This window comes from Miniopterus schreibersii (genome assembly GCF_964146895.1).
Source record: "Miniopterus schreibersii genome assembly, chromosome: 20".
NCBI classification, from domain to species: domain Eukaryota; kingdom Metazoa; phylum Chordata; class Mammalia; order Chiroptera; family Miniopteridae; genus Miniopterus; species Miniopterus schreibersii.
This window is the reverse complement of record NC_138122.1, coordinates 3,492,281-3,511,942: the sequence shown is the minus strand read 5'-3', so window position 1 is coordinate 3,511,942 and position 19,662 is coordinate 3,492,281. Positions and strand designations below refer to the sequence as shown.

The window sequence follows — 19,662 nt, the reverse complement described above, 5'->3', positions numbered from 1 at the left end:
GTGCTAAATTAATATCATGGTCACAGGGAAAACACAAATGTTCTATATTCCCAAGAAGTCAACTTTTCCCACTGATTACTATTACAGAACAAATAATAATCAGATACCAATTAAGGATACCTAAATTAAGAAATTCAAAACTTTTTCTTATTTTTGTTTATAATATCGTCCAGAAAATGTAAAGATGATCATACACAACCATCATACACAACAAAAGTATAATTGCAAGTTGTATTTTATCTGCATTTTTAAAGCAAAGGTTCAATTTTTTATACTAATAAATTATTTTAAGCCACTAAGTTTTTTGAATTTATTTAAACAATTTTAAATTGCAGTTTACATTCAATATTGTTTTGTATTAGTTTCAGTTGTACAGCATAGTAGTTAGAAAACCATATACTATTTCCAGTACCCAGTGGGCACCATACATAGTTATTACAGTATTAATGACTGTATTCCCCATGCTGTGTCTTATATCCCCAGGACTGTTTTATAACTTCCAATCCATACTTCTCAGTCCCTTCACCTTTTTCACCCAGTCCCCCCACACCTCTTCCCTTTGGCAACCATCTCTCTGTTCTCTGTACCTATAAGTCTGTTTCTGTCTAGTTTGTTTGTTTATTTTGTTCCTCACATTCCACATGTAAGTGAAATCATGTGGTACTGTATTTGTTTTTCGCTGATTTACTTCACTTAGCATAATGCCCCCTAGGTCCATTCATGCTCTCGCCAATGGTAAGTTTCTGTTATCTTTTATGGCAAAGTAGTATTCCATTGCATATATGTACCACTGCTTTTTAATCTACCCATCTCTATTGATGGGCACTTGGGTTGCTTCCATAGTTTGGCTGTTGTAAATAACACTGAGATGAATGTAGGGGTGAATACATTCTTTTGAATTAGTGTTTTGGGTTTCTTCTGATGTGTATCCAGAAGTGGGGTTGCTGGGTCATAAGGCAGTTACATTTTTGAGGAAACTCCACAGTTTTCTACAGTAGCTGCACCAGTCTGCATTCCCATCAACAGTGCACAAGCATTCCCTCCTCTCCATATCCTTGCCAACATTAGTTGTTGTTTTTTTTATTGATGATAGCCATTCTGACAGATGTGAAGTGATATCTCATTGTGATTTCATTTTGCATTTCTCTGGTGATTAGTGATGTTGAGCATCTTTTCATATCTATCAGCAGACATCTGTATGTCCGCTTTGGAGAAGTGTCTATTTAGGTCCATTTTCCATTTTTTAATTGTTTTTTGTTGTTTTTTATTTTTGGTGTTGAGCTGTATTAGTTCTTTATAAAATTTTGGATATTAACCCCTTATCAAATATATCATTGGCAAATACATTCTCCCATTCAGGGGGGTGTCTTTTCATTTTGTTGGTGGTTTCCTTTGCTGTGCAAAAAACTTTTAAGTTTGATGTAGTCCCATTTGTTTATATTTTCTTTTGTTTCCCTTGCCTGAGGAGATATATCAGAAAAAACACTACTAAGAGAAACATCTGAGATTTTACAGCCTGTGTTTGCTTCTAAGATTTTTATGGTTTTGAGTCTGACTTTTAGGTCTTAATCCATATTGGTCTTTTTATTGTATATGGTATAAGTTGGTGGTCCAGTTTCATTTTTTTTTTTTTCATGTACCTGCCCAATTTTCCAACACCATTTATTGAATAGTCTGTTTTTACCCCACTGTATGTTTTTGTCTCCTTTGTCAAATATCAGTTGACCATATTGGCGTGGATTTATTTCTGGGTTCTCTATTCTGTTCCATTAATCTATATGTCTGTTTTTACGCCAGTACCATGGTGTTTTGATTACTGTGACTTTGTAGTATAGTCTGATATCAGGTAGCATGATTCCTCCAACTTTGTTCATCTTTCTCAAGATCACTGTGGCTCTTTGAGGTCTTTTGTGGTTCCATATACATTTTTGGATTATTTGTTTAATTCTCTAACATATTCCATTGGTATTTTGATACGAATTGTGTTGAATCTGTAGATTGCTTTGGGTAGTATGAAAGTTTTAATGATGTTAATTCTGTCCATGAACATGGTATATGCTTCCATATATTTGTGTCTTCTTCAATTTCTTACTTCAGTGTTTTATAATTTTCCAAGTAGAGATCTTTTACCTTTTTGGTTAAATCTATTTCTATGTTGTTGTTTTTATATATATATTTACTTGTAAATGGGATTGTTTTCTTAGTTTTCCTTTCTAATAGTTCATTATTGGTGTTTAAAATGCAACTTATTTCTCAATACTTTTTATGTCCTACTACTTTACCAAATTCATTGATCAGTTTTAGTAGATTTTTGGTGAAATCATTAGGGTTCTCTCTATATAGTATTAAGTCATCTGCAAATCATAACAATTTTACTTCCTCCTTTCCAGTATGAATGTCTTTCATTTCTTCTTCCTGTCTAATTGCTGTGACTAGAACTTTCAGTACTATGCTGAATAAGATGGTGAAAGTGGATATCTCTGTCTTGTTCCTGATCTTAAGGAAAACATTTTTTCCCTGTTGAGTATGACATTGGCTGTGGGTTTGTCATATATTGCCTTTATTATGTTGAGGCATGTTCCCTCTATTTTTACTTTGCTGAGAGTTTTTATCATAAATGGGTGCTTGATTTCGTCAAATGCTTTTCTGCATATATTGATATGATCATATGATTTTTATTCTTTATTTGTTTAAGTGGTGTATCACATTAATTGTTTTGTGGATATTGTACCAACCTTGCATCCCAGTAATAAATTCCACTTGTTCATGTTGTATGGCCTTTTTTTAATGTATTGATGAATTCAATTTGGTCACATTTTGTTGAACATTTTTGCATCTATGTTCATCAGGGATATTGGCTTATAATTTTCTTCTTTTGTACTGTCCATATCTGGTTTTAGAGTGAGGATAATGCTGGCCTCATAAAATGAGCTTGAGAGTTTTCCCTTTTCTTGAATTTTTTGAAATAGTTTGAGAGGAATAGGTGTTAGTTCTTTTTTAAATGTTTAGTAAAATCCACCTGTTAATTTTGTTTTTTGGGAGGTTTTATTTGTTTTGTTTTGTTTTGTTTTGTTTTGTTTTGTTTTATGGCTTCAATTTTATTAGTTATAATCAATCTGCTCAGATTTTCTGCTTCTTCTAGACTCATTCTGAGAAAATTGTATGTTTCTAGGAATTTATCCATTTTGTATTTCTGTGGTGTCAGTTAATTTTCCTCTTTCATTTTAAATTTTATTTATTTGGGTCTTCTTTTTTTTATGAGTCTGGTTAAAGGATATCAATTGTGTTTATCTTTTCAATGAACCACATTTTGTTTTTTGTTTTTTAAGTTTTGATGTCATTTATTTCTGCTCTAATCTTTATGATTTTCTTTCTTCTACTCACTTTGGACTTTGTTTGCTGTTCTTTTTCTAGTTCCTTTAGGTGTAAGGTTAGATTGTTTATTTGAGATTATTTTGTTTATTTCTTGAGGTAGGCCTTTAGTGCTATGAATTTGTCTTTAAAGGACTGCTTGCACAGTGTCCTATAGATTTTGGGTGGTTGTGTTTTTATTTTCATTTGTTTCAAGGTATCTTTTCATTTCTATTTTGATTTCATTGTTAATTTATTCATTTTTTAGTAACATATTATTTAACCTCCAGGTGTTTGTGTTTTTCACTTTTTTCTTGTAATTGATTTTTAGTTTTATACCATTGTAGTCAGAGAAGATGCTTCATATGATTTCAGTCTTCTTAAATTTACTGAGACTTGTTTTGTGTCCTAACATTTTGTCTATAGTAGAAAATATTCCATGTGCACTTGAAAAGAATGTATATTTTGCTGTTTTGGTGTGAAATGCTCTGAAAATATCAACTAGATCCACCTGTCCTAGTATGCCATTTAATGCCACTATTTCTCTTGTTGATTTTCTGCCTGGAAGATTTTTTCATTGATGTCAGTGTAGTGTTAAAGTCTCCTACTATGACTTATATTACTGTCAATCTCTCCTCTTATGTCCATGTCCATCAAGCTTTGCTTTATATATTTAAGTGCTCTTATGTTGGGTGCATAAATGTTTATCAAAGTTATATCCTCTTGTTGGATTGCTCCCTCTATCAGTATGTAATGTCCTTCTTTGTCTTTTATTCTAGCCTTTGTTTTTTAAGTCTATTTAATCTGATATAAGTATTGCTACTTCAGCTTTTTAAAATTATTATCTACATAAAATATATTCTTTTTATCCCATTACTTTCAGTCTATGTGTGTCTTTTGTTCTGATGTGAGTCTCTGTAGACAGCATATATTTGGATCTTGTTTTCTTACCCATTCAGCTACCCTATGTCTTTTGATTGGAGCATTTAAGCTATTTACATTTAAAGTGATCATTTATTGGTATGCATTTATTGCCATTTTGTTCTTTATAACTCCTTTCTTTCTTTCTTTTCTTTCTTCTTCTTTCTTTCTTTCTTTCTTTCTTTCTTTCTTTCTTTCTTTCTTTCTTTCTTTCTCTCTCTCTCTCTCTCTCTCTCTCTCTCTCTCTCTCTCTCTCTCTTCTTTCTTTCTTTCTCCTTCCTTCCTTCCTCCTTCCTTTCTTCCTCATTCCTTCCTCCTTCCTCCCTCCCTCCCTTCCTTCCTTCCTTCCTTCCTTCCTTCCTTCCTTCCTTCCTTCCTTCCTTCCTTCCTTTTTCTTTTCTCCCTTCCCTTCCCTTCCCTTCCCTTCCCTTCCCTTCCCTTCCCTTCCCTTCCCTTCCCTTCCCTTCCCTTCCCTTCCCTTCCCTTCCCTTCCCTTCCCTTCCCTTCCCTTCCCTTCCCTTCCCTTCCCCTCCCCTCCCCTCCCCTCCCCTCCCTTCCCCTCCCCTCCCCTCCCCTCCCCTCTCCTCTCCTCTTCTTCTCTCTTTCTCCTCTTCTCTTCTCTTCTTCTTTTTCTTCTTTCTTTTTTTTTAAAAAGAAGTCCCCTTAACATTTCTTTTGATACTGGCTTGGTGGTAATGAACTGTAATTTTTTCTTGTCTGAAAAAATTCTTTATTTCTTTTTCAATTTTAAGTGCTAGCCTTTCTGGGTAAATCAGTCTTGGTTATGGGTCCTTGCTTTTCATCACTTTAAATATTTTGTGCCATTATCTTCTGGCCTGAAAAGTTTCTGTTGAAAAATCAGTGGACAGTCTTTTGGGAGCTCCCTTGTAGGTAACTGTCTTTCTCAGGCAGCTTTAAATAGTTTTTTCTTTGTGTTTAACCTTTGCCACTTTAATTATGATGTGTCTTGATATGGGCCTCTTTGGGTTCTGCTTGTTTGGGATTCGTTGTGCTTCTTGGACTTGTATGGCTTTTTCCTTAATTGGGTTAAGAACGTTTTCAATTATTATTTCTTCAAAGAGGTTTCAATCCCTTGCTCTTTCTTCTCTCCTTTATGCATTCCTATGATTCCAGTATTGTTATGTCTCATGTTGTCCCAGAGGTCCTTTATTTTTTTTGTTTTATTTTTTTAATCCTCACCTGAGGATATTTTTTCCATTGCTTTTCAGAGAGAGTAGAAGGGAGAGAGAACAAGAGAGAGAAACATCAATGTGAGAGAGACACATTGATTGGTTGCCTCCCACATGTGCCCCTACTGGAGCTGGGGATAGAGCCTGCAACCAAGGCATGTGCACTTGACCAGAATTCAACCCAAGACCCTTCAGTCCTCGGGCTGATGCCCTAAACAATGAGCCAAACTGGCTGGGGCCAGAGGTCCTTTAAATTATTCTCAGTTTTTAAATTCTTTTCTCTTTTTGTTGCTCTGGTTGAGTGATTTCTGCTACCTTGTTCTTAATCAATGATTTGATCTGCTTTTTCTACCCTACCGTTGATTCCTTTCATTGCATTCTTTTTTCCAGATATTTTATTAATTTCTGACCAGAATTTTTTATGGTTTCTATGTACTCTTTATGCTAATTATCTCACTTAGTTCATCCATTCTTCCCCTAAGTTCCTTGAGTATCCTTATAACCATTGCTTTGAACTCTTTATCTGACAGATTTCTTCCTTCCATTCTATTTTGTGCTTTTTCTAAGGATTTCTGCTGTTCTTTCATTTGGGGCATATTTCTTTTTCTTCCCATTTTGGCTTTCTCTCTGTATTTGTTCCTCTATATTGGATAGATTTGCCATGTCTCCCAATCTTGGTATGGTTGCCTTATGTAGCAGGTCTCCTAGGAACTGCATTAACCAGTTTCTCTTCATATGACTCTAGTCCACTCTGAGCCACCCTCTCTTTCCTGGAGCGTAAGGTGAGTAGCTGCAAATGAGATTTTGTTGATGGACCTTTAAGAGGGTGTCTGGCTTTCTATCAGACTCCTTTCTCTCCCTGTTGAAGAGAGCTTTCTCTGATTTTACATCCAGATGATATGTGAGCTCTTCTGGGCTTTGTTGCTCTGTGCTAGAAAGCTCTGCTTGGGATTAAGACCCTGCGTTTTTCAGGGGGAACCTTTGCAGCTGATATATCCCTTCGGGTTCTGTGGCATGTGTGTTTGGGGTCAGCCCCTTTTGTGTCTCAGCCCTTCCAACCAGTCTCCATGTGGCATCTTCTGTAAATCCTTGCTTGTAATGCTTCTGTTCAGCTGGACTTCAGTTGGTTATTCAGGTTATTTCTCTGTAGTTTAGTTGTTTTTCCAGTTTGGTCCTGGGAGGAGGTGTGTGTGTCTTTCACCTACTCTGCTGCCATCTTGGATTACTTGTAATCATATTTTTAAATTTTTGAGGAAGCACCATACTATTTTCCATAGTCATGCACCATTTTATATTCCCACCAACAGTGCACAGAGGCTTTAATTTCTCCACATCTTAGTCAACACTTCTTTTCACTTCTTTTTGGTTAATCCTCACTCAAGGATATTCTTTCCACTGATTTTTTAGAGAGAGTAGAAGGGAGGGAGGGGCAGAGAAAAAGAGAGAGAGAGGAAGAGAAAAAATCACTGTGAGAGAGACACGTCAATTGGTTACCTCTTGCACGCTCCCCAGCCAGGGCCAGGAATCGAACCTACAACCCAGGCACAATGCCCTTGACCAGGAATCAAACCTATGACACTTCGGTGTGTGGACCGATGCTCTAACCACTGAGGCACACCAACTAGGACTTCTTTTTACTTTTTTAAGTGATAACAATCCTAATAGGTATGAAATGATAGCTCATTATGAATTTGATTTGCGTTTCTCTAATGACTGATGATATTGAGCATCTTTTCATATGCTTTTTGGCTATTTGTGTGTGTTCTTTGGAGTGGTGTAGGCATGTGTGTGCTCACAAGAGTGTTTTAAATAAAACTCTATGTTGGGAGAATTACTAAAATTTTAGATGTAAGAAAGATTTAAACTATTTTAAAGTTTTTTCTTTTCTTTACCAAACTGTTATTACAACACTGATTGAGAATTGACCAAAAAGAGGTCAGAGTTCATTCAGATTTCAACTTTCATATACTTTTAATTTTACTAAAATGCAAATATGTATTTAAGTGTGTGCATGTTGTTGTTCTGAATCTTAGTTATTTCCTTCATGTTCCTTTTTTATGTAAATAAATACACAATTACAATTAATTAGAACTGCTAATATTGTGGTATCATTCATTCAACAAACTTACACTGTGCTTACTAAGTCAGCAGCCTATGTCCTGTGGACACAGCAATAAATAAGACAAACATGATCTTTTTTATGGAATTTTCTATTGTATAAAAATACATATTGAGCAAGTATAAGTGCTAGTGTGTTGAGTATCTGTTCATAAGCATATTCAGGCTTTACCAGATATCATAGAATGTGGGTTCTTTCACCAATATCCAGTGTTAATAGGACAATAAACTAATACTAGAATTGCTTGTATCCAGCATATACTATCAAATAGCCATTCCCAAAGTCTGAGCATTAGATTCTGTGTGATCTTAAGTTTTGCTAGTCAGGTTAGAATGGCCATAGACACCTCACATTGTATCTCAAACTGTTTGTCTATACTTGAATGTGCTTAATTTTGTTCTTTTTTGCCTCATGCCTTTTGTAAGGGCAGCAATTTATTTTACTTGGGATTTTTACTTTTTAGGCTGTTTTAATGGTTTCAAATAGGATGAAAACTTTTATCAGTAAAAATGGAATAAAAAAACTACAAATCACTAAAATGTCATGAAAACTAAGGGCCAGTGTGTCTGTTGGTACCTAGTAAATGGTACCCATTCTTTCTCTCTGGGTTCTGGAGAAAATTGGGAAATAATTATCAACTCAATATTGCTGAAGGACAAGCTAACAGATATACCTTGGTGGGAGATTCCAATGAGCATGGCAATTGAACCCCATCATTACACTTATCTCTAAAATAGGCATGATATTACATTCTAAGGGCTGTTGGATAGATTAAATGGGATAATGCAGTGTGAGGCATCCAGTGCGGTGTCTGTCGTGTTTGGGTACCCAGCCACTGTTATTAACTCCTATACTCTGGGCAAGAGGAAAAACAGTCTTATAATATAGTGACTTAATATGAACAGGAGCACGGCTAATGCTAGACAACTCCCAGTTTGGGGGAAGTGTTTAGAAAATACCCCTGGGTACCCATACTTATGAAGTATGGTGAGGCACAAAAAAAAAACATGGATGGAGAAGATTGGGAACATGTCTTAGGTGTCTACCTCATCCCCTACATCCTACATGTAGGCCTCTACCCTGCTAAACCATTCAAAACACAGTCATGTAGGAATCATGCTAATGCAGGATATCAGTGACAGGAAAAGCGAAACAGGAGACATTTCTGTTGGTTCTAAGGCAGAATAAACATTATTTTATGCAAGATAAAAACTGAAAACAAAGAAAATTTATGAGAAAAATCTCATGAAAATAACATCACTTCAGACTGAGATTTTGTTTACCATGTTTTAAAAAATAGTTTGTCCTTATAACTTCAAATATTATTTTTTAATCTTAAACATTCAACATCCTCACTATTTCAAGACCCACAGGCAGACAGGTTTGTAGTTATCACACACATGGATCTAAGAATGGTAAACACTAACTTAGGGCTGCATTCACAATAGGAACGGATAGAGCTTTCCTAGAAGATTCAACTCAAATGGAAACATTTATCCGGGAAAGAGACAACATGGCATATTAAAAAGAATTTGGATTACAGGTCTAAAGGCCAAGTTCAAGGTCTGATTTGGGGGGATGTGATTATGGGCAAGCAACTTAAAACCTCTGAACCTCAGCTTCTCATCTCTAAAGAAGCAGAAAGCATGCCCTGCACCAGTAACCTCAACCTTAACTAATGAGTTAAAATTTATTGTTACAACTAGGACACTTTTGAGAGTGAAAAGGGGGCATTATTAATAATTAACGCAGGATGATAAAGGTAAACTAGGAAAGTCTCTGCCAAGTAACTGAGTAGTCTCCTTGGTATGATGTCCCTCACTGTGTCCCACAAATCTGTATTTTGACATGCACCACTCTAATTATAGTCTTTGAAAATGTGGAATGTTCTTATAATTGTGCTTGGTATAGAGTGCTTGGTATCCATTAAATGTTTTTAATTAATTTAGGTAAACTTTTCCTCACATAATTGCTGTAAAGATTAAATATGTATGGTTATATTCATGAAATATTTTCTAACTTTTTATTCTTTAATTAAATTTATTGTTGTGACAATGGTTAAAAGATTATATAGGTTTCAGGTGTACATCTCTATGACACGTGATCTTCACATTGCGTTGTGCCCACCACCCAAAGTCCAACCTTCTTCCATCATGATACATTTCACCCTTTTTACACTTTACTACCCCCCACCCCTTCCCTCTGAGGTTTTGCTTGTTTTTCTTGTTTGTTCACCTGTTGCTTTCAGTTTTACATTCCACATGTGAGTGAAATCATATGGTTCCTAACTTTTTCTGTCTGACTTGTTTCACGTAGCCTGATACTCTCAAGGCCCATTTGATGCTTAATAATATTCTATATAATGGTTCCTTATTATATTTGCTATAGAAAGTCTAATGCCAAAGAATTTGGGAAGCAACTGCCTGTCTAAAGCCTGAATGAGGAGAGACAGGGTAAAGCAAGGATAAGGCAGTCTGAAGGCTAAGCTTGAGGGACATATTTTAGGAAAAAGAGAATAGGGAACCACATAAGGTACATGTAGACATTTTTCAAAGGTTTGGAAGAGAACCAGAAGAGTGTCTTTTACACGTCTTTGCATTGGGCAGATGATTATTTTCTCCATACCATAGAAACTTATTTTCTGTATGTCAGAGAATATATTTAACTAATTTTTAAAAAATATATCTTTATTGATTTTAGAGAGGAAAGGAGAAGGAGAGAGAGAGATAGAAACATCAATGATGAGAGAGTCATTGATCGGCTGCCTAGCCTGCAACCCGGGCCTGTGCCCTGACCGGGAATCGAACCCCCATCGTCTGGATCCTAGGTCGATGCTCAACTGCTGAGCCACACCTGGCCGGGCTCAACTAATTTTTTTAAAATCCTAAGCAACTGTTTGGTGCTTAGAACATGATAGACGCTGAATGAATTATTAATGAACCAAAAAAGAACAAATGAATGCATCCCTGCATGCTGTTTGAGAGCGAATGGACGAAGGACCCTAGATGTTGCGTAAAATGAGAAGGAAGCCTTTAATTGTAATTTCTTCCAACAGTCCTCGCTACCAAGGACTCCAGAGTGAGGTTGAAAGTAAAAATGGAAACGATAAGGAGATGTTCTGGGCACTTATGTGGGAAAATGGGTCACGGCTGGCTCAAGTTAAAAACAAACCAAAGCATTTTTTTCATCCCTTCATCTTCAGTTTCTTCTATAGAGTTGAGGGCTTCCTGTCCCAAATGTCTGTCTGTCCAAAGTGCCATGGAATGGGACTTGAGTTCTCTCAGAATCACACAGACAGAGGAAGCCACAATGCTGATGGCTGACCTATCATCCAGGATGATTTCCTCAGAGTTGGCAGAGGTAAAAAAAACCTCTTACCTTTGTAGAATTTTAAATTATCTCATAGTCCCTCTGGAGCCCCACCTATGATATATCCCAAGACTCATGGAGCAGGAGCCTTTTGGGCATAGGAGCAATTAAATGCTGGATGGCGAGAGAGTTTAGGAGAAAAAGGTACACAGTAAACAAGATAATCTTTAAAGGATTGGGAACCAAAGAGCTTGTGGATGCCCCCTGGCCACGCTACTTTTCTATTCTGGGTGGACATTCCATGGAACCCTTTTGTTCTTTGTGGGCCTCAGGGATTTGGCCTGCTTAACTGTCATTTTCCCCAGTTTCTACCTATTCCCTTACCTCTTAGGGTTGTGAAAGAAATTGTCACATAATAAAAAGAGTATTACCTTGGATCCAGAAAGTTCTGGTGTAAAGAACGCACCTGTTGCTCATTAGCTGTAAGTTCTTGAGTAGGTCAGTGGTCCTCACTGAACCTTAATATCGTCACTTGTGAAATGGAGTTATGAGAGTATTCCATAGGTTGATCGTGAGGATTAAATGAGATAATGCCTACACATTTCCTGACAGGTACTACATGCTTCTGTGGTTTGTACTGAAATTGGATGAATCTTTCTTTTCCTCCCCTTTCTCTTTCCCTTCTTAATTTTAAGATGAGTTTCCCCCCTCCTTTTAGTCTGTTTGGTTGGTTTAGTTTTTTGTGTGTGTGTTTTTTTTTTTTTAAATATATCTTTATTGATTTCAGAGAGAGGAAAGGAGAGGGAGAGAGAGAGATAGAAACATCAATGATGAGAGAGTCATTGATCAAGCCCGCAACCTGGGCATGTGCCCTGACCGGGAATTGAATCCTGATCGCCTGGATCCTAGGTCGACGCTCAACCACTGAGCCACACCCGGCCGGGCATGGGTTTAGTTTTGTTTTAACGACTAGTAATTACAGAAAAAGAGATCATGAGTAACAAAAACAAAGCAAACTAGTATTTCTAGAGTTAGAAAAATACAAAAAACTTCAGAAACCTTTCTTGTAATAACAGCTCATTCTCTATGGAATCTAAAGACATAAGATTTCCAGATCCTTGGGACTCAACAAGGCCAGTGTAAGAAAGGGGAGGTGGAACTAAAATTTAAAGAGTGCTTAGTTTTGACAGATGCCTTTAAAAAACATGTATTGGGTAGGTACTATTAGTCCACTTAACAAATGGTGGTGTGGATCCCAAAGATTACATAACTATTAAGTGGTAGAGGTAGAAATTAAAGCCCAGACTCTTTGAATCTAAAACTCGGGGACTAAATTCTATGGCAGAACCAAGCTCATCCTATTATATCAGTACCTGGCTTCTAGTTTTCTCTAGTTTTGACCCTCTGGATAAGCAAGGCATGCCCTTTACTAGTCCTGCCTATTTATTTTGCACTTACTTATGCTCTGGTTTGCCTAAAGCACATTTGCTGTTGTTGATGACAACTGCCCCTTTTAAGAAGTAATCAGCATCTTCTAAGAAATTTCTGCCAAACAGCTAAGTGGCTTTGTGATGCCCAACACACTCAGAAAGAGTCTGGAAGCTTTGGTAGAAGGAAATTATAGAGATTTATTCAAGGGTCTTATAGTTTGCAAACTGGAAACACAGCTAGGCAAAAAACCAGGAGTGTTCCAAAGAAGAAAGGAAAGTTTAAATTTCTTATATCCAATCCCAGAGATTTCCCTGCTTTGCTTTCTCCCACCTGCCTCCCTAATCTATCACCAATGAATTTCATGTAACCCTTTTACATCTTGCCCTTTGATTTTGATGTATATAAAATAAGTGGTGAAACTGCCATTTTCCCGAGTATTATTTCAATCCTTTGAAGTTTTGCTTCCCAGAAATTATCAGTTTGGGTCAAATAAACTCATAAAAATTCTAAAAAAAAAAAAAAAAAAGATAAAAAGCCCTCAGGACAAAAACTCAATGTGAGCTTGCTCTAGAGTACACCCAAGCCCCTTCCTGGGCATGAACTTTTTTTTTTTTTAATATATCTTTATTGATTTCAGAGAGAGGGAGGGAGAGGGAGAGAGAGATAGAAACAGCAATGATGGAGAGAGTCGTCATTGATGGGCTGCCTCCTGCACGCCCCTGACTGGGGATCCAGCCAGCAACCCGGGCCTGTGCCCTGACAGGGAATCGAACCGCGATCTCCTGGATCCTAAGTTGATGCTCAACCGCTGAGCCATGTCCGGCCGGGCTGAACTTTTTATTTTCTTCCTAATTTCGAAGGGCCCCCATGAGAGTTGCAGCCAGGGGAGCGGCAGGCAGCGGCAGCTAGACCCTGGCTCACCCCGATTCTATCTCCAAGGCCCTCTTTTCTCTGACTCCCCAGTGAGCTGAAGCAGCCCCACCCAGGCTCACTTCTGTCGCTGTGACCTTCACCTCCTAGTGAGCTAACAGCAGCCCCGCCTTGGCTCACTTCTTTCCTATAACATTTCTAGGGAGCCAAAGCAGAGCACCGCCTAGGCTCTGCCTTTTTTTCCTTCTACCTGAATTTCTTCCTTTCTCCCAGCTTTAATAAACATACTCTCAAAACCATCTGGATTCTTGTTGTGAAATCTTTCCTACAAGATGTCAAGGATCCACACACTACAGGCGGCCTGAGGCAGATCTGCTCTGGGCCAGCCCCTGTCCAGTGACACTCAGAACAAGAAGTACATTTTTGAGTTATCAGTTCTGCATCCTTAGCCCTAAGATTGGCCCAGGATGATTATCAGTCAGATGACAGGCATTCGGTGTAATAAATGCCAGGTGGTGAGGAAGGTGGGTGCCAGGAGTTCTGGTTACGTCCGGTAGTCTGAGTCATGGATGTGAGGTAATCAGGTGGCCAGGATACGGAATCCTTCGGGGAGTTGTGTATCCAGCCATTGACTAGGACTGGAAAGTTCAAAAAAATTTAAGTTCCCAGGCTAGTTAAAATGAGAAGTTCCTCATGCCTCAGTCTTCATAATGTTAACAATTTTAGCAGCTGGGTTAACGTGACTCCAGTTTATACGTTCCCTGTGTTCACCCTTTCCTCAGTGATGACAGCCACTATTTGGGTCTGAAAGTAAAGCCATTTGTCTTAACCTGTAAAACACTTGGCCCTGGTTTCTAAAAGTACTCAATATATAGTAGATTGTGGCTTCAGTCTGTCTTATCTCCTACCCATCCATCTCTGAGAAGTTTCGGTTGGGCTCAGTTTTCATGTGATCTGTCCAAACATAGAATTTGTTGCCAGTGATCACATGAAAATAATGGCTGTCGGTCGTAACTGCTCTCACCAGTAGGTCAGGTAAAGAACGCTGTAGGGCTTGTGTCATTTCCGACACCTGCTCTTTTGGAACCTAACAGTGTCCACAGTGAATAGCAATGGCAAGGCGGGTGAGTACACACAGCTCTCAGCATTTACGTGCACTCATCAAATTATTTTGTGCATTTGGGCATTCCTTTACTTCGAGGTTCGTATGTTTTAATAATTCATAAAGGGTGCAAGAATAATAAGAACAATAGAAAACCTTAGATGAACCGCATGGAAACAGCAGAGGAGAGACAACGAACAGAAGAATGAAATGAAACTCCATGTTGATAGAGAGCGAGCAGCTGTGAAGGAGAGAATGCGAAAAACAAGCTGTTGGAAGCCTGTCCCAAACCGCTGCGAGGTACTCTCTGCGGTAACGCGAAGAGCTCTTATTTCAGGGAGGGACGTGTCCCCAGAGGAACTGGATGCCGGGAAGCAGCACTCTGCCATCAGCGTGCGCTGGCATAATTTAGGGCATATAAGTTACACGGGTGGGTGCTGAAGTAAGTTGAATAATGTTCTCATAATGTACAGATCTTTTTCCTTTTTATGCAAATGTGCTTTTCATGTTCAAAAAATTTTACTGTTTTTATTGATCATAATCAGGTAGGATAAGGATTGTGAGGCACAGAGCCCAAATAACTGTTATAAATCATAGAAAAAATTTTTACTCTCCTTTGTAAAAGTCTATGCTAATACAGCAGTTCTGCTCTGTGAAAGCTGTGGGGACTTAGGGTCCTTCTATCTTGCTGTTTTTCCATTCTTATGGGTTATAGTCCTCACGGTCCAAAAGGCTCAGAATATATTTGCATGCCTACCAGTGAGTGGGAAGAAGGGAGGTGGAGGGGAGGCCATAGTCTTTTCTTTGAAAGGGTGTGGTGAAGTGTTGCACACATGAATTCTTGTATCCTGTGGGCCAGAATTTAACATAAGGTCACATCTAGCTTTAAGGGAGGCTAGAAATGTCTTTATCCTAAATGACCGCAAACTTGACTAAACCTGTTTTGACCTTGAGAATCAATATTGGAGAATACTTAGTAACATTAAATTGCAAGGACAGATTTTTGGGTGGAGATACCTAATCTAAAGTAGCCTCTATTTATTCTCTATTATACTACATGTTTTATTTTCTTTAAGCATTTTTACTACTGGATACTTTATTTTCTCATTTATTTATTTGCTTGTTTATTGAATATTTTCTTCCCCTGCAGTGTAAGCTCCAGATAGAAAAATGTTTGTCTTGTTATTGCCATAATGCCAATGTCTAGGAGAGCAAACCTTGAATATAGTAGAAGCCCGATAAATATGTTGAGTAAAAGAATGAATTACATGTTTCTCTTTCAAAAGTTTGATCATTAGATTCGTTAAATAGTTTATACGAAAAGAGTGAAATTATTTATTGTGTTTAAAACATGAATAAACATGAGTGAAAAATGTATTTATATTTTTAATAGCTATAAAGTTCTGTTTCATTGTATATACAGGGGTGGGCAAAAGTAGGTTTACAGTTGCATTGTGACATTCTTTTGAATTAATAAAGCTACTGTAATAATCATAACCTGCATGTTTTTTTTCCATATGAACAACTGCAAACCTACTTTTGCCTATCCCTGTATTGTGCTAGGTTCAGAGAATTTTCATATAATTGCCCTTCCAATAACGAGCATCATATGCAAGTTTCCTGATTCATACAAATGAGTTCTTTCCAAACAAGCTGCCACGTCTGATCTGCGGCAGACTTCTAGTTCCAATGCCTTTGGTTTAGCTGGATGAACTCTCCCCACTTCTCCAACTTCTCTCTGTTGTTGCCCAGAATCTTTAGCCAACAGAAAGAAGTTAGAACCAGAAGAAACAACACCAGACATAGTTTCTACCAAAATAAAAGGATTATTCCCTTTCACAATTATTTTGATACATGTAAAGAACATGGTTCTAGGGCCTAATACTGATAAAATATAATCTGTGCTTATACTGTGCTTTACTGGTGAGTGTGTGTGTGGAGGGGTTTACTTTCACATCTATTAAGATCCACTGGATTTTTAAAAACAACCCAAGGAGGTGTTGGCATGTCATTTTACAGTTAAGGGCACAAACTCAAAGAGAATAAATGTGCCTTGGTGAGTCAATGGGCAGAGACCGACCGAAATCAACCCGAGCCTTCAATACACACATTCTCTCCCCTATGCAGACTCTCAACAGCAATATGACTTTCTTTAAGGCTCAGATTTAATAGGTAGTTTTTAAATAGAAAAGATATAGGAAACTTCATCACTTCTAGTGTCCCTTAGCCAGGAAAATGAGTGCAGATATTCTCAGTTACTTACATTGTTACCCCCCAAAACCAGATTTAAGATCCTGATAAAACTTGTGATTCATGACCAGAAGACTGGGTCCCTGCGTACATTGCCCTGGCTCCTCAACACCTCTCCTCCCCACGCCCTAGGGAGGACACAGTCTCGGGACAAATGACTCAAACTAGAGATAAACCAACGATCTAAGGCCCATAAAGTTCAGCGCCAGCGCACAGCGTTACTATCAGGGCCTAGTACCCAGACCCTTGATAGCTGTGGATTACAGAACTACGTGGGTTGTTCTGGCTGTTGCTGTTTTGCCAACCCTCACCTGAGGATACTTTTGCCAGTGCTTTCCAGAGGGAGGGAGGGCGGGCGATGGACGCGACACAGAGGCTGGGCGGTGCCCGGGAACCTGCAGCCCAGGCGCTGCCCCAGCCCAGGAACCACCCCTGCCCCCGGGGCGCGGCCAGCGCCCCGACCCGGAGCCACCCCCTCCAGGGCAGAACCAGGCAGTTTCTGACGTCGCTGCTGATGTTACCATTATAGCATCTCCCCTCGAAAAAACAGAATCCCGTGCGTGTGCCCGTCCTCCAGACCAGCCGAAGAAGCAAAGAGCAGGCGTGCCAGGCTCGAAGAGCGTTCCTGCCAGCCCAGGCGAGCGGAGGTGCGGACATTTGTTCGAGAATTTCCCCTCGGTCCCTTAGTCACGGTCTCCGCTTGCTGACCGCCCCTGGAGGTGGGCGGGCCTCCGATGCTGACCCTCCCTGGAGGTGGGCGGGCCTCCGATGCTGACCCTCCCTGGAGGTGGGCGGGCCTCCGATGCTGACCGGCCCTGGAGGTGGGCGGGCCTCCGATGCTGACCGGCCCTGGAGGTGGGCGGGCCTCCGATGCTGACCCTCCCTGGAGGTGGGCGGGCCTTCTCGTAAATCCCCGCCGCGCCCGCTGCCTCCGCGCTGGACTCGGGCTTGGGCCGCGGGCAGGTGGGTGCCGCGGGCAGGTAGGTGCGGGGGCAGGCGGGTGCCGCGGGCGGGCGGGTGCCGCTGAGCCCCGGGGCTGGGACCGCGCCCGCCGACCCCTCTCCGCCCCCAGCTCCCTGAGGCCTCTGTAACTGCGAGCCAAGGGGTGCAGCTGTCCTGCTGGGATCCCGCAGGAGGGGGGGGTTGGGGGCTCTGCAGCTGTGGCAGGTTAGGGGGTCTGTGGGGCTGGAGGTGGGAATTGGCCATCTAACAATCTCAAGGCCCCTTTTCTTACTTTCCCTTTTACTTTACACCCCTTCCCTTCTCCTCTCTCTCCCTCGACCTGCCCCTTTTTCATACGGAGAGTTGGTGTTTCCTCAATTTTTTGTAATATTATAAGGTGGAAATGGAGCGTCAAGCCCCGCCCCCCCCCCCCCCCACCTCGGACTGCAGCCACCAAGCCGTCGGTGTCGGGATCCGAGGGCCCGCGCAGACCCTCCTGCTCACATCTGGGCCCTGGGGCCCTAGGACGGGATATTTAAAATCTACATCGCTCCCAGTTTCTATCCAGGTCGCCCCCCCGCCCCCCGCGCCCTGCTGGCCTCTGCGGCTGGCCCGGGTCTCCGCCCGCCCCCACCGCCCGCCGCAGGGCGTGGCCGCCGCGCCCAGGCCGCCCTCCGGGGTCTCCGCCCGCCCCGGCCGCCCGCCGCAGGGCGTGGCCGCCGCGCCCAGGCCGCCCTCCGGGGTCTCCGCCCGCCCCCGCCGCCCGCCGCAGGGCGTGGCCGCCGCGCCCCGCCCCGGGCCCGGGGCTCCGGGGCTGTGGCCGGGCCGCGGGCTGTGGCCGGCCGCCCCCTCGGCTGGGAGCGTTTCTGAAATGCCACCCTGAGGGCGGGGGAACGGATTCCGACCCCGCAGAGTTTGCCCTGGGAAGGGTGGGAGAGGGTGCGGGGTCGCACTTCCCCCAGGTTGGGCGGCCCGGCGGCTCCCCAGCCGCGCCCCGCGGCCGTGCCCTGCCGAAAGCGCCGCGGGTGTCGGGTGTCGGGAGCGCTTCCCTCCCGCAGCCCCGCGTGTTTGCCGAGGACTTGACCCGTCGCGTGTGCGCAGAAGCCCTTCCCGGCAGGCGGTCCTCTCCCCAGGGCCTCTGCGCCCTGAGTGTAGTGCGAGCCGCTTTGCCACCACCCCTCAACATAGAAACAGACACAAAAAGCGAAGCCCGGTTTGTTGGCGCCGGTTTGTAGGTATGGGGCCTGGTGAGTAGGAAGCACCATTGCCATCAGATGGGTGGGCACCGCGGCCACTGCTCTGGCTTGGAGTAGGGTGTGATGTTTTAAATGATTGTGGTGAGCACAGAGGGCCTAAAAATAGTCCTGCCAAAGCTTCAGAGTCCTTGGGGGCGGGGGGGGGGGGGGGATTACCTTTCTCAAGAGCCGGCCTGTAGGTTCCTGAGTGAGGTTCAGGTTCCCAGTGCTTCCCGTGCCCCCGGGCTCGGGATAAGCACATTTCACTCATCTTCAGCATTCTTTGTGTACCAGGCGGTTACATTTTAGCTCCTTAAGGTTTATTTTCAGTAAAATCCCCCTAGTTGGTGCTGGAGATTGCAGCTCAGGTCACCCTTTGACAGCACAGGGGGAAGCAAGCTCCCTGAGGACTCGGTTCAGAGTGCTTGGAGGGCAGCGGGAAGAAAGGTCATCCTGGACGCCAGGTCCCACCCTACAGCTGTCCATTGCTGGACACCTGGGGCCTTCCACCCGGTGACCTCCTTTCCCTCCCCATCCCCCCTGCTCTGCTCACGTCTAACTGCTGACCGCAGAAGTAACAGCCAAGGTCTATCTATCAGGAGTAACAAGAACAGGACTATTGTCTCTCATCATTGATTAAATGCTGCCTATAGGCCAGGCGCCATTCTGAGGACTTCATGTATATTAATTCATATATGCATATACCTATGATTTTCATTTTAGAAAGAATGCTGAGGTTCAGAGGGGTTAAGTTCATTATACTAACTGAATATACCTAAGGAGTAATGTAACAGATACACTTCAGAAAAAGTGAATTGGTGTTTGAACCAGCCTTACGGTGTTTCAGAGGTTTCCTGTTTAGCAGGTACTTAGTGACTCTTTCAACTTTCCGCCTGGCTCTGGCATTTAGAAGGAGCCTTGCTATTGACACCTTTATCCCCT

General features: G+C 41.5%; 1 protein-coding gene across 5 annotated transcripts in view; it reads left to right on the top strand.

Moving 5' to 3' along the window:
• Positions 1 to 16,997: 16,997 nt before the first annotated feature.
• The window catches only part of VWA5A (von Willebrand factor A domain containing 5A), a 29,737-nt gene continuing 27,072 nt past the window's right edge, over positions 16,998 to 19,662 (top strand). Inside the window, exon 1 of one of the 5 annotated variants that reach the window (XM_081123272.1) lies at positions 16,998 to 17,190. The gene's annotated coding sequence lies outside the window, so the exon portion shown is untranslated. Of the gene's footprint in view, positions 17,191 to 17,404; positions 17,524 to 18,281; positions 18,721 to 19,662 lie in introns of those variants that run through there. The other 4 variants (XM_081123271.1, XM_081123270.1, XM_081123274.1 and 1 more) reach the window with 4 other exon arrangements.